Source organism: Muntiacus reevesi, chromosome 9 (assembly GCF_963930625.1).
Source record: "Muntiacus reevesi chromosome 9, mMunRee1.1, whole genome shotgun sequence".
Classification (NCBI taxonomy): Eukaryota; Metazoa; Chordata; class Mammalia; order Artiodactyla; family Cervidae; genus Muntiacus; species Muntiacus reevesi.
In genome coordinates this window covers 38239224-38252560 of record NC_089257.1, presented here as the reverse complement: position 1 = coordinate 38252560, position 13337 = coordinate 38239224, and the positions used below count along the sequence as shown (strand labels likewise).

The window sequence follows — 13337 nt, the reverse complement described above, 5'->3', positions numbered from 1 at the left end:
TACCCTACCCTCCTCCATCCACCTCTGCCCAATCACAGTGAAAAACCAGTCATTACACAACAAGATCACTTGGCTGTGGCTTCATCTGCATCGTTCTCTTTTACTGCAAATGCTCCCAGTTAAGGGTAGGAAGACAGAGAATCACTTTTATACACAGCTATGCACAGTTCACTAAAAGCCACTTCACACCTTTCTTTCAACACAAATAGTAAAGAATAAGGATCAAGCTCAATGATTTTCTAACATACTGATAAAGTTGTAAAACTGCTCAACTCTGAAGTGTTTTGGTTCTGCTAAGCAAAGGAAAGGGCTTCCCTGGTGACTCAGAAGGTAAAGAATCTGCCTGCAATGCAGGAAACCCAGGTTCAGTCCCTGGGTTGGGAAGATCCCCTGAAGACGGAAATGGCAACACACTCCAGTACTCATGCCTGAAGAATTCCATGGACAGAGGAGCCAGGTGGGCTAAAATCCATGGGATCACAGAGTCGGACACAACTGAGCAACTAACACTTGAAGCAAAGGAAAAACCAGTTATATTCATGCTAGCTTTCAAACCAATATTTTTAATAAAATTTTAACAAATCACTCAGTCATGTCCGATTCTTTGCAACCCCATGGACTGTAGCCCACCAGGCTCCTCTGTTCATGGAATTTTCCAGGCAAGAATACTGGAGTGGATAGCCATTCCTTTCTCCAGGGGATCTTTCTGATCCAGGGATCGAACCCAAGTCTCCTGCATTGCAGGCAGATTCTTTACCCTCTGAGCCAGGGAAGCCCCTTTCACTAAGAAATCCACCTATTTCTCCAATAAGAAATAAGTAAAGCCTGGAAACATAATTATACTAATAAATAAAACTATACCACCTTGAATTGAATTAAGGCAGTGACACTAAACTGTGATACTGTCATTGCATTCTTCATAGCCAATGCCAAAAAAAGACTATTTTGAGGCCTTGTTGAAGCCACAAAGTTATGAATCTTATTAAATTTCATTTCTTACCTACAAATATTTCTACATAACAAAGTACAAGAGTTTTCCCAAGGAAAAACACTAAGGCACTTATGCAATTGAGTTGCAAGTTGAATTACCTGCCTTTTTTTGTCATGAAACACCATTTTAACTTAAAAGAACAACTGCCAGACAAACTGATTATTCAGACTTGGATGTTTGGCAGACATTTTTTCAAAAATGAACAATGTGAGACTGTCACTTCAAGGAAAACAACTGTCAGTATTTGTTGCCAATGACAAAATTTGAGTTTTCCAGCAAAAATTAGAGAAGTCTTGTCTGATAGAATTGGTGGAGATATTAACAAATGTAATATTTGACACTGTATGATAAAATATATCAACATTTTTACAAGATCTGCATAACTCAATGAGCCAATATTTTCCATATGACCAAAGCACGGTGACATAAAATTATGCATGAGTAGAAAACCCATTCAAAGTACAAAACATACCAGCAGACTTTAGTGTAACAGAGTATGAAAGGCTCACTGTATACCTTCAGATTCCATAAGATAATGGACCTCTGAAGAAACTAGCAGTTGACAAGCTTCAGTGTAGTATTAAAAAAAAAAGAATATCCATCAATTATCTAAAAAGTCAACCAAGGGAATCCCCTGAAAGTCCAGCGGTTAGGACTCCATGCTCCCACTACCTGGGGGTCTAGGGTCTGGTCAGGGAACTAGGATCCCCCAAGTCTTGTGGTACAGCCAAAAAAAGTCAATTAAAACATTCCTCCCTTTTCTAGCCACATATATATGGGACTGGAGAAGGAAATGGCAACCCACTCCAGTATTCTTGCCTGGAAAACCCTACAGAGGAGCCTGGTGGGCTACAGTCCACAGGGTCACAAAGAGTCGGACATGACTGAGCATGCACACTCACTCATATATGGGACAGGATATTCTTTATATACCATAAACAAAACAACCAGCTGCAACAGATTGAATGTAGAAGCAGATATGTATCCAGTCAGACAGTGAAAAGCTTCGGAAAAATTTTAAATAATATTCTTCTATTTGGGGGTAATAATATAGCTATTTTCATTAAAATATGCTAATATTTAATAGGTTTATTACTTTTACATGCACAGTTTTAATTTTTAAAATAGCAAATATTGGTAGATGCAACCCACAAACAAAAGTTCTTAGGGGTCTTCAAAAGTAAGAGTGAAGACACCAAAACATTTGAGAACTATTGCTATACAGCAATGAAAAGGATAAATTACTGCTACATTGTTATTGTTGTTTAGTTGCTAAGTCTGGTCCAATTCTTTGCCACCCCATGGACTGTAGCCTGCCGGGCCTCTCTGGTCCTGGGATTTCCCAGGCAAGAATACTGGAGTAGGTTGCCATTTCCTTCTCCAGGGGATCTTCCCAACCCAGGGATCAAATGCAAATCTCTTGCATTGGCAGGCGGATTCTGGGCCACCAGGGAAGCCCACTGCTAAATGCAAGAACATAAATGAATCTCACGAACAAAACTGAGTGCAAAAAGCCAGTCATACCTTATAAAAATTCATAAAGAGGCAAAAAATAAGCTATGGTATTGTAAGTTAGAATATTCATTACCCAACTAGGGATTCAACCTGGGCCACAGCAGTGAAAGAACCAAGTCCCAACCACTGAACCATCAAGAATTCCCAAATTTCTTGATCTGAATGCTGGTTACATTTTTTGTGCACTTTTTCTTCATACGTTATATATACAGCAATGCAATTTCTTTTTAATTTATATTTTCTTTAAAAAAAAAAAAAAAAAAACCCATACACATACCTGCTTTAGACTCAACTGAAGAAGTTTCATTAGCACTGGTCAGAGTAGAGCTAGCACAGTTGTTTTTTGTTTTGTTTTGTTTTTCATTTATTTTTATTAGTTGGAGGCTAATTACTTTACAATATTGTAGTGGTTTTTGCCATACATCGACATGAATCAGTCATGGATTTACATGTGTTCCCCATCCGGATCCCCCCTCCCGCCTCCCTCCCCATCCCATCCCTCTGGGTCATCCCAGTGCACCAGCCCCGGGCACTTGTCTCATGCATCCAACCTGGACTGGCGATCTGTTTCACACTTGATAATATACATGTTTCGATGCTGTTCTCTCAGATCATCCCATCCTCGCCTTCTCCCATAGAGTCCAAAAGTCTGTTCTATACATCTGTGTCTCTTTTTCTGTCTTGCATATAGGGTTATCGTTACCATCTTTCTAAATTTCATATATATGCGTTAGTATACTGTATTTACCTTTTTGGCTTACTTCACTCTGTATAATGGGCTCCAGTTTCATCCATCTCATTAGAACTGATTCAAATGTATTCTTTTTAATGGCTGAGTAATATTCCATTGTGTATATGTACCACAGCTTTCTTATCCATTCATCTGCTGATGGGCATCTAGGTTGCTTCCATGTCCTGGCTATTATAAACAGTAGCAGTTTTTTAAAACAGATCTTCAGGTAAGTTGAATATGTAGCCAAGCTACTACTCATTTAAGTAGGTTGAAAAATATTGATCTAAGAATTTAAAACAAGGGAGCTTTATATACAGTACAGTAAGAAGAGTAAGGGCTTTGGAGTAAGGAAGATCAGGTCTTTAATACAAGCTTCTCTTCTCTAACTATAGAACCAAATGCAAGCTACTCAGTCCCTGCAGGTCTCAGTTTCTTCAGCTTCCTCTTCTATAAAATGGGCACAATACCCTAAAGTGGGTAAATATGAGGATTAAATTATATACTCAGAGAGTAAGCACCCAGCATACTCCCTACCACAGATATTCAAATATTAAATCCTTTTCGTCTTTTCACACTTATCTCCTACTAGTCCTATTGCCAAAGATAAATAACCCCCTTGAGTCTTGATTTCTTAATCCTTAAAATGAAAATAATGCTACATGACTAACCTGTGCACTGTAGATCAGGTAAAATAGTATAATCATATTTTCAGAAATATAAATAATGCAACTGTACATATATAAATACAGACAGGAATTTTTGCTATGATTTCAAAACGAAAGAGAGAGACAACACATTAGAAAACTAAGAGAGTTCCCTGGTGACCTAGTGGTTAGGATTCCAGGCTTTCACAGCCAAGGATCAGGTTCAATCTCTGGTGGCAGAACTGAAATCCAACAAGTCACATGGCAAAGCCAAAAAACAGAAACAAAAACATGATACCTAAAAAAAAGAAGAAAGAAAACTAGGATATGTACAAAAAGTTATAACATAGAGACTAGAAAACGAGCATCAGCAGAATCTATCAAGCTTGAAGGACATGATCAGAAGCCAAATCAAGATTATAATCTCTAGTCAGCCAGGGATTGAACCTTCTGTGAAAAATAGATCAGCCTAGGGTTCCTTCAAAATGTTTGCATCAAGAAACAACACAATCTATATCATCATAAAAACAGGCATATTCTGAAAGTACCCAGACGCCTGCATAAACCTCAGTTTATGCAGGCGTCTGGGTACTGAGAAAGGTGGGGGAGTTGTACTGGAATTTTATAAACCAAGGTATTTTCAAAGCATCTTTATACAAAAATCGATGGCCCATTTAACAAAATGTCAAACTTTCAGATAAAGAGAGCACTTTGACAAAAAAGACCCTGTACAGTTGTTTTTCATACTAAAATGCATAATTGCCTAAAGGAACTAATTTTATAATAAACAAAACATGAAAACTGAGCTCACTTTACTCTCTAAGCTCTTCAATATTCTACAACTTTAAGGGACTTCCCTGGCAGTCCAGTGGCTAAAACTCTGTACTTCCACTGCAGGAGGCATGGGTTCTAACCCTGGTCAGGGAACTAAGATCCTGTATGCCATGTGATAGAGCCAAAAAAATAAAAATTTTACAACTTTTAAGTCTGATTTCTGATAACATACCAGGGATTGTCAAGCTATGGCACACTCACGGCCTGTTTTTGCACAGCCTGTTAACTAAGAATGAAACATAGGAGGAGGGAAGAAGGGAGATGTGGAGGGGAACGAAAAGCAAGAGAAAAAAATAATAGAGACTGTATGTGGCCCACAAAGCCTAAAATATTTTACAGAAGCATTTGCTAACCACTGAAAACATCTTGCTGTCTTCCACTTTTGAAATTTGTGTTATACATCATTATTACCAAAGCCTTTATCAATCCAATTAAACTCTAAATTCCACTGTAAAAAAATAAAAATCTACATCTGGAAAAACACCTATAATCTTACTCCTCATTAGAATATCATACTATTGGTTTGTCATCTCTTCTATGCTCAGTTCAAAAATTAATCATTCACTACTTGCAAGGCACCCTCCAGGAGCAAGGACTACAAAGATGACTAGAACACAGTCCCTGCTCCCAAGAAACTTACAGTTAAGTGAAGGGGCAGACAGAAATAGTCAATTTTCCTGAAACAGCCCGAGTACTGTAACAGAGGCACACACTGGGTGCTCCTTGTGAACTAATGACAAACTTTAAGGATGCTGAAAGAACCCAGAGGGATGAATAAAGGAGAAACAGCATGAGCAAAGGTATAAAACTGTAAAACATCTGTATAAACTACATACTGCTCAGTGTTACCAGTGATGGGAGATTAGGCAGAAGAAGTACATCGGGACAGGTCATAACAGAAGGCGTAATATGTCATGCTAAGGAGCTTAGACTTTAGAGCCAATGAAGGGACTGAAGCAAGCGAGTGATGTGGACATTATGCTGCTGAGAGGAAGACAGGTTTACTATTGCACACGTACGATACAAAAACAAGTTAGGAGGCTACTGCCCTTGTACAGGCAAGATTAAGAGCTGAACTAAGATGCTAATAGTAGTAAAGGGGAGATGAATTTCAGGAATATTTAGGAGGATTTATTTGGGGTTACAGGATAAGGGACAAGAAAAGACTAATCAGATTCATATCTTGAATGGCTGGATGGACAGCAGTGCCTTTAAGTTAGGACAAAACTACAGGAAGGGATGATTTTAACTTTTAGGGGAGATAAAAAGGGAGAAGTCAGAAGAAGGAGATGGGGAAAATGAGTTCTGTTTGGGACCTGTTGAATTTAAGGATCATCAAAACAGATGTATGTAGGTTGTCAATAGCCAGTGAGATATACAAGTCTAGAGATCAGGAAAGATGTTTGAGCTGGAGACAGAAATTTTGAGAGTCACCAGCATATAATAGCAGTTAAAGTCAACAGAGTGGGCAAGACTACTCAAAGAAAGAATCTTAAAAATTCCAGTGAGCCAAGATCCATGGGGTCGCAAAGAGTCGAACACAACTGAGCGACTTTCACTTTATATGCTGGAAAGCTGTACTATTACATATTGCAGGCAGATTCTTTACCATCTGAGCCACCAGGGAAGCACCTCTTACCTCATATAATCCATTAAACAACCCAACAACTGAATATTATCTTTTACATATGCACAAATGGTCCATCTCACTGTACTCTAACTCTGTAATAAGTTACAGGTAGAAAACTAAGAGAGAAATGACTGTATTTGTCAGGAGAGTGGAAAACAAACATTGCACACCACATTCTCCACTTCAAAGTCTCAACTGTTCCCTTTTGAGCAAGTGAGCACAATTAACGTAGAACCAGGTCCCATAAACTCACTAGGAGAAAGTTCTCTAACAGTCTCTCTGTCCCACTGTATCTAACAATCTTCAAGTTTTAAGGGAGAAACTGTGAACTGCTCTTCATGTATTCCTCCTCCACTAGGAGAAGAACCCTTCGTAAAGGCAATAAACTAAATATGACAAGCTTTTCATCTCTGTGTGGGTGCCTGATTTCAGTTTTGAAAACTAGAGAGGGAAAAAAAAATTAACATTTATATTATCCTTCACAGTTTAAAGAGTATTTTCACATTTATTATCTCATTTGAGCCCCATTTTACAGGTGAGTAAACTGAAGCTCCAACTGATTACTAATGAATTTGGATTTCTCATCTCTTAGACAAAAAAATTCTTGGTATTTAGGCTGCTTAAGTTGCTAAGCTTCTGATATGTATAAGATTTCCTATTCATAGTATGCTCTGTACATCAGATGACAGACCTTCCTGTACAATCAGGTGAGGACCAATGTACCAGGCTGCCTTTTTGCAAAAAGATGCACAAAAATTCTGATCAGAAGAGAGTTAAGTGACTTGCCAAAACATGACATGAAGTTCTAAGTCGGTATTACAAAGAATTAGTATGTAGTAAATCTAATGCTGTTCTTTCACAGCTCACAAAGGTTGCTACTACCCACTCCCATTCCTATTTCCAAGTAGGACTGACCCATAGCTGGATAATCTGGTCACCCATAAATGTAAACTGGCTTCCTCTTGCCATCTAGACTACCCATATATGTATGTGTGTGCATACTTACAGGCGATTACTGAAGAATATACATTTTAAAATATGTATATATAATATACATGGGCTTCCCTGGTGGCTCAGATGGTAAAGACTCCACCTGCAATGCGAGAGACCTGGGTTCCATCCCTGGGTTGGGAAGATCCCCTGGAGGAGGACATGACAACCCACTCCAGAATTCCTGCCTGGAGAATCCCACAGGCAGAGAAATCTGGTGGGCTACAGTCCATGGGGTCACAAAGAGTCGGACACAACCAAGCAACTAAGCACATATAATATACATACAAATAAGAAATGCTGCTGAGACGAATGGATAGGGAAGCTATGGTACATATACACAATGGAATATTACTCAGCCATTAAAAAGAATACATTTGAATCAGTTCTAATGAGATGGATGAAACTGGAGCCCATTATACAGAGTGAAGTAAGCCAGAAAGATAAACACCAATACAGTATACTAATGCATATATATGGAATTTAAAAAGATGGTAACGATAATCCTATATATGCAAAACAGAAAAAGAGACACAGATGTACAGAACAGACTTTTGGACTCTGTGGGAGAAGGCAAGGGTGGGATGTTCTGAGAGAATAGCACTGAACCAAGTATACTATCAAGTGTGAAACAGATCGCCAGCCCAGGTTGGATGCATGAGACAAGTGCTCAGGGCTGGTGCACTGGGAAGACCCAGAGGGATGGGATGGAGAGGGAGGCAGGAGGGGGGATCGGGATGGGAAACACATGTAAATCCATGGCTGATTCATGTCGATGTATGGCAAAAACCACTACAATACTGTAAAGTAATTAGCCTCCAACTAATAAAAATAAGTGAAAAAATAAATAAATAAATAAATAATGCCATTATAAAAAAAAAAGAAATGCTGCTGAGTAAAGGGACTACAGACAATTATTTTGCTTCCTTTTACTTTTCTGTAATTTCCAATTTCTATCATAAGCATGTTATTTTAATTAATGGTGGAAGAAATAAAGCTCTTTTAAAATTAAAAAATAAGGATAATAAATAAGAATAAAGCAAGCTACAGAAAAATACTTACACATTTTTCTATTTATATAAAGTTGTAAAGGTATAAAATACACTGTTTAGGATACATATTTGTTTCCTAAAATTATTTTTAAAAGGGAATGATTCACAGAAAATTCAGGAAAGTGGTGGTTACTTCTGAGGGAGAAGGAAGGAAAGGAATCAATCATAAGAATCTTTAAAGATACTAAAAATCTCCTTTTCATTAAGCTTAGTAGCAAAAACTGAGGCCTTCAATTTGCTATCAGTCTTTAAATTGAAGATTTATATTACACAAACTTTTATACATATGATTTATTTCACAATTTGAAAAGAAGATATAAATAGGATTGAAGAATTAGAACTTCAGGTCTGAAACCCAAACTCTTCCACTTACTGTATAATCTTAAGTATTAAGACCAGTTTTTACTCTTCTCAGAACAGTTTTTCTTCTTATTTTATACGAGAAAGCTAACACCTAACATATGTTTAGTACTTTACTGTTTAAAGTTCCTAGACTATAGTACCAACATGCAAACATAGATAAACTGAGATAATAATACAAAGTTATACCTCCTTAATAAACAACAGAACATAAATAACTAAAAACTCAATGGTAGGACAAAAGAGGCTATTTGCATTCTAGTCTTTTCCTGTCTAATAATAATAATAGCAACAACTTATACTTTTTAATGTGTACTATCTAACACACTGTATTAAATGCTTTCCATGGATTAGTTTGTTTAATCCTCAAGAAAACCTGTGAGATTAGTCCTGTTATGCCCATTTTACAGATGAGACCATTGTGCTCAAGGTCACATTGCTAGTAGTAAATGGTGGACAGACTTCAGAATCCACACTCTTGACCACCATATTAGTTTTGCCTCACTTTTCTCACTACTTTTTTTTTTTTTTTTTTTTTTTTACTGCACTTTGCAGCATTCAGGATCTTAGTTCCCTGACCAGGGATCAAACCCATGTCCCCTGCATTGTGAGTGTGGAGTCTTAACCACTGGACTACCAGGAAAGTCCCTTCTCACTACATTTAAATCATCTATCTCTCCTATAACACTGAAAGCTCCTTGACAACCGTTTTTTTGTTCATTTTCATTTTCCTCTGGCACTTAGCAGGCAATAAGTAAATAAATAGTAAACAAATATTTCACATATGTGCAGTGTTTTTAGGACATAGAGTTATTTCAGGACATGAACTGATTTGTTCCCCTAAACAGCCTTCTGAAGTGTTAACGTTTTTTTAATTTTTACCATTTTCAATTGTATTTAATTGCAAAATTTAGTGGCAGTAAGTACATTCACAATGTTGTTTAAACATTACCACTAAGTATGAAAAGTTTTTAATAACTTTACTAAAATTATTCAGCTATCAAGTGGTAGAAAGGGCATTTGAAACCAAACTCTCAACCTCTTAATTCACAAGCTATTCATCCTACCAATGTACCTGTATACCAATCTTCAACTGCTCCTCTTGCTACCAGAATATTGGGAGAATCAAATGAGGTAAAGATAATAAAGCACTTTATATACATTTCTACTGAACAGGTGAACACAGTTGTGATAAAAAAAAAAATCCACCAAGACATTTCTCCCAAGTGATTATTTTCCATTTTGAGCTCTCAAAAGTTACGGCTTTAATATAAATGTCCCACCTCAAGATCAAGCCTGCAGATGCACAAAAGCAATGGTTGGACCCCAGAGTAAAGTTATGAGGAGAAACGCTTGCATTAGTTAGATTACACTCTCATTAAATTACCGGTAACTGCTCAAACCTGATTTTCATTGTAACACAGAAAGCTTCCTCATAACAAAACACTTTCAATTTCAATGATTAAGTCCAACCTTCAATCATTCTGCCCATTTCGGAACGACAAAAAAAGATTCTTTACATTGGGTATTTTTATGTGCTCAATTGTGAAAGCCAAGGAAAATGGTTTGTTTACGAGCTAAACTCTGACGCTTGAACCAAAAACTAGAATTATTTTGATCCCATTGGTGCCAATTTTATCCTCTTTACATCTCTCCCCATTTTTTCCCCAGTCTGAGCACTAATCAACAGTCACTTCATGTTTAACATATCATAGTTAATGCAATTAAGTCCAGAAAACTATTTCCCTAAAGATGTTTCCTCCATTAACATCCCTCTCTACCTTCCAGCATCACTATTCTGCCATAAGAATGAGCATATCATTAAGTTTTAAATAAAATTTCTGATGAATAGATGGATGTATTATTTTTGTAGTTAACACAATATGCTTATATCTCCTAATAAATAAAATAAAAATGATTCTATGTTTTTATCTACTTCTGACAGAATTCTAACCACCTGAATTCCTTTGGAAGAAAATTCAATCTATAGAAATACAATCCAATTATTTTAAATCTTATCAAGTAATGTCAAAAGAAAATCAAATGAAAAACTCCATCAATAGCAAACCATCTCACCAATGAATATTTATGACATTTCCATATTTCCTGTCTTCTGTTTACATAAAGCGGTAGTGCCAAGATTCATCTCAGGATTATTAGCCTGCAAAACAATGATGGGCCTAATTGCCTTGCAAACCAGGACACCAATAAATGGAGTCTTCAAGCAATCAATTTTAAGAGGGGGGAAAAAAAAGGCCTAAGCTCTTCTGAATACATGCACGTTGCCTGACTAGGAAATAAATTCAGCCTCATATTTTTCAGTCTCATTCATCAGTTCTCATGCAAGGAATGTTCCCTTAACTACTTAAGCTCATCAAATCTATTCAATACCAAATTTCAGGACTAATTTTTAAAACACACCTTGGGCAGAAAGAAGGCAGAGATATCAAACAGAAAGGTATCTCTCACATTCCAGTTTCATCTTCTCACCTTTAGTTATGAGAGTGGGTTTTCCCCTCCACTTTCTTTTTAAAATACATGAATAATAGAAGATGCCTTCCCCTCCTCAATTTTACCCTAACTGAAGCCCCACTCAACTTTACCCTTTGTGATGGTTTACTTCCACATGATACTAACACAAATGAAACAAAAACTAACAGCTTAAGAAGTCCTTTAGAAACCAGTCTTTAATGTACCTTCCCTGTCCCCTGCAAAGTCCCCCGACCATAGCCTCCAAAGCTGTCCATTTAAGTCCACTCCCAACCCCCTCCTGCCTCTTGGAGGCCATCCCAACCCTTCCTCTCCAGAATCATCCAATCAACCTCCTCCCAATGTTGCTTACTGCCCCTCTCCATCCTCCCTGCTCACTCCATACCAATAGCCCCAGGTTTCCCACTCCTTAATTAACCCCATCTGCTACCTATCAGCAACCACCTCTCCAGTCCTACTAGTTCATCTCAGACATTCTTTCTCCCAAACTGCCTCTGCCACCTTGGCCAAGGGACATTTTTTTCAAGATACCATCCCCCAACCTTGCTCACCACCTGCCACTATTCTTTTGGTGAGTCCAGCCCGGAAGCATCTTCTGTGCCCTCTGCCTCCATCCTGTACCCAGGGAGCCACCAGTGGTTCTAACATCACTCTAAATGCCATCCCGCTGTGTTCCCACCCCACCCCCCAATTTCGATCCTTGTTTGCCCATTTGGGGCCTAACTTCTACTAATTTACCCCCTCCTGCCAGCTCACCCTCACACTCCCCTCACTGAAAGTCCCACCCCCACCAGCTCCTATTACAACTTCCATAAGCACTCCCCAGGAAAACCCCAAATTCTACCTCCTCTGCTCTCCTAACCCACGCTATTCCGTAAGTCTCAACAAATTCCACCATCCCAGATGGCAAGCGCCCACTTCAAGCTCAGGTCTCAACCCGTGCCAAGCCCCTCACCCCCAGCTCCGACCTCCTCTATCAGCCTGACGAAGGTCCACGCCACACTCCAGAATTAACCACCCCCCAGGGTCCTATCCAACTCTGCAGTCGCACTTTCTATTGAAATCAACCCCTTACCCCACAACCCGGCCCAGATCCCAAGCTGTCAATTGCTCCAGGCCAACCCCAAATCCACCACCCTCATTCAGTCCCCTCCCCCATTAAAAGCCATCCCACTCCAGTTTCACCATCCATTTCGCCCAAAACCATCCAAATTCCATCCCAACCCTACAACCCCCTGCTCCTGTCCCAGTTCGTTTCCATTAAAAGTCCCCTTGCTTCGTCGCTCCCCCCGCAACCTGCTCGTGTCCCACCCTCACCCCACCCCCAGCCCCCGCCTGGACAAGTCTCCCTTGCCAGCCCGCCGTTCCATCGCGACCTTAACCCCCTTCCCCCAGCCCGTGAGGGGGCTCCGCAGCCCCCATTCTCATTCTCCCCAGTACCACCGGCCCAGGCTCAGCGAGAGCGGAGCTGGGTTGGGTGGGGGTGTATCTCCTCACCGGCGAGCTGCTGCAGGCGAAAACGGCGGCGGCGGCAGCTGAGGCGGCGATGCCCTTGTCTTCTCTGAAGGCTACAGAGGCGACGCTCTCGCTCCGTCGCCCGTGTCCAGTAAGGTGGCGGATGGCGCGCAGGGACCAGGAGCCTCCTCCTCCTCAGCGACTCGGCTCTGAATCCTCTGCAGTAGCCGCCGAGGAGTCCGACGGGTGGGGGCAGGGGACGCTGGGCTGCGGGCGAGGGAGGAGGAGGCTGAGGGAAGGGGCGGGGGACCGCTGAGAAGGGAGGGGAAGGAGGAGCCGGCGCAGCGCCGCGACACGTCCCACAGCCTCAGCTCGCCGGGACCACAACTCCCGGCATGCCCCGCTCCGCCCGGTGCGTCGCCTGCGCCCCCGACCGCGCGCCCGAAGCGGAGGGACCGCTCCCTCCTCGGTCACAGACAATGGAGTAAAGCCAACCATCCGCAGGCGGCTTTTGTAGACTCAGAGACCACACAGGAAGGAAGTTAGGTCACCCAGCAGCCCCATCCTCAAGGGACGATGTTAGCGGCGTCTCCAACCTCTTTACGCGCACACACCTCCACACAGCCCTAAGAGCTCCTCCCGC

At 40.3% G+C, this 13337-nt stretch overlaps 1 protein-coding gene across 3 annotated transcripts in view; it reads right to left on the bottom strand.

The window, feature by feature from the left end:
* FAM168A (family with sequence similarity 168 member A) overlaps positions 1–13032 on the bottom strand; it is a 199869-nt gene extending 186837 nt beyond the window's left edge. The window contains exon 1 of one of the 3 annotated variants that reach the window (XM_065944122.1): positions 12737–13032. The gene's annotated coding sequence lies outside the window, so the exon portion shown is untranslated. Of the gene's footprint in view, positions 1–10825; positions 10856–12736 lie in introns of those variants that run through there. The other 2 variants (XM_065944126.1, XM_065944123.1) reach the window with 2 other exon arrangements.
* Between the last annotated feature and the right edge of the window lie 305 nt (positions 13033–13337).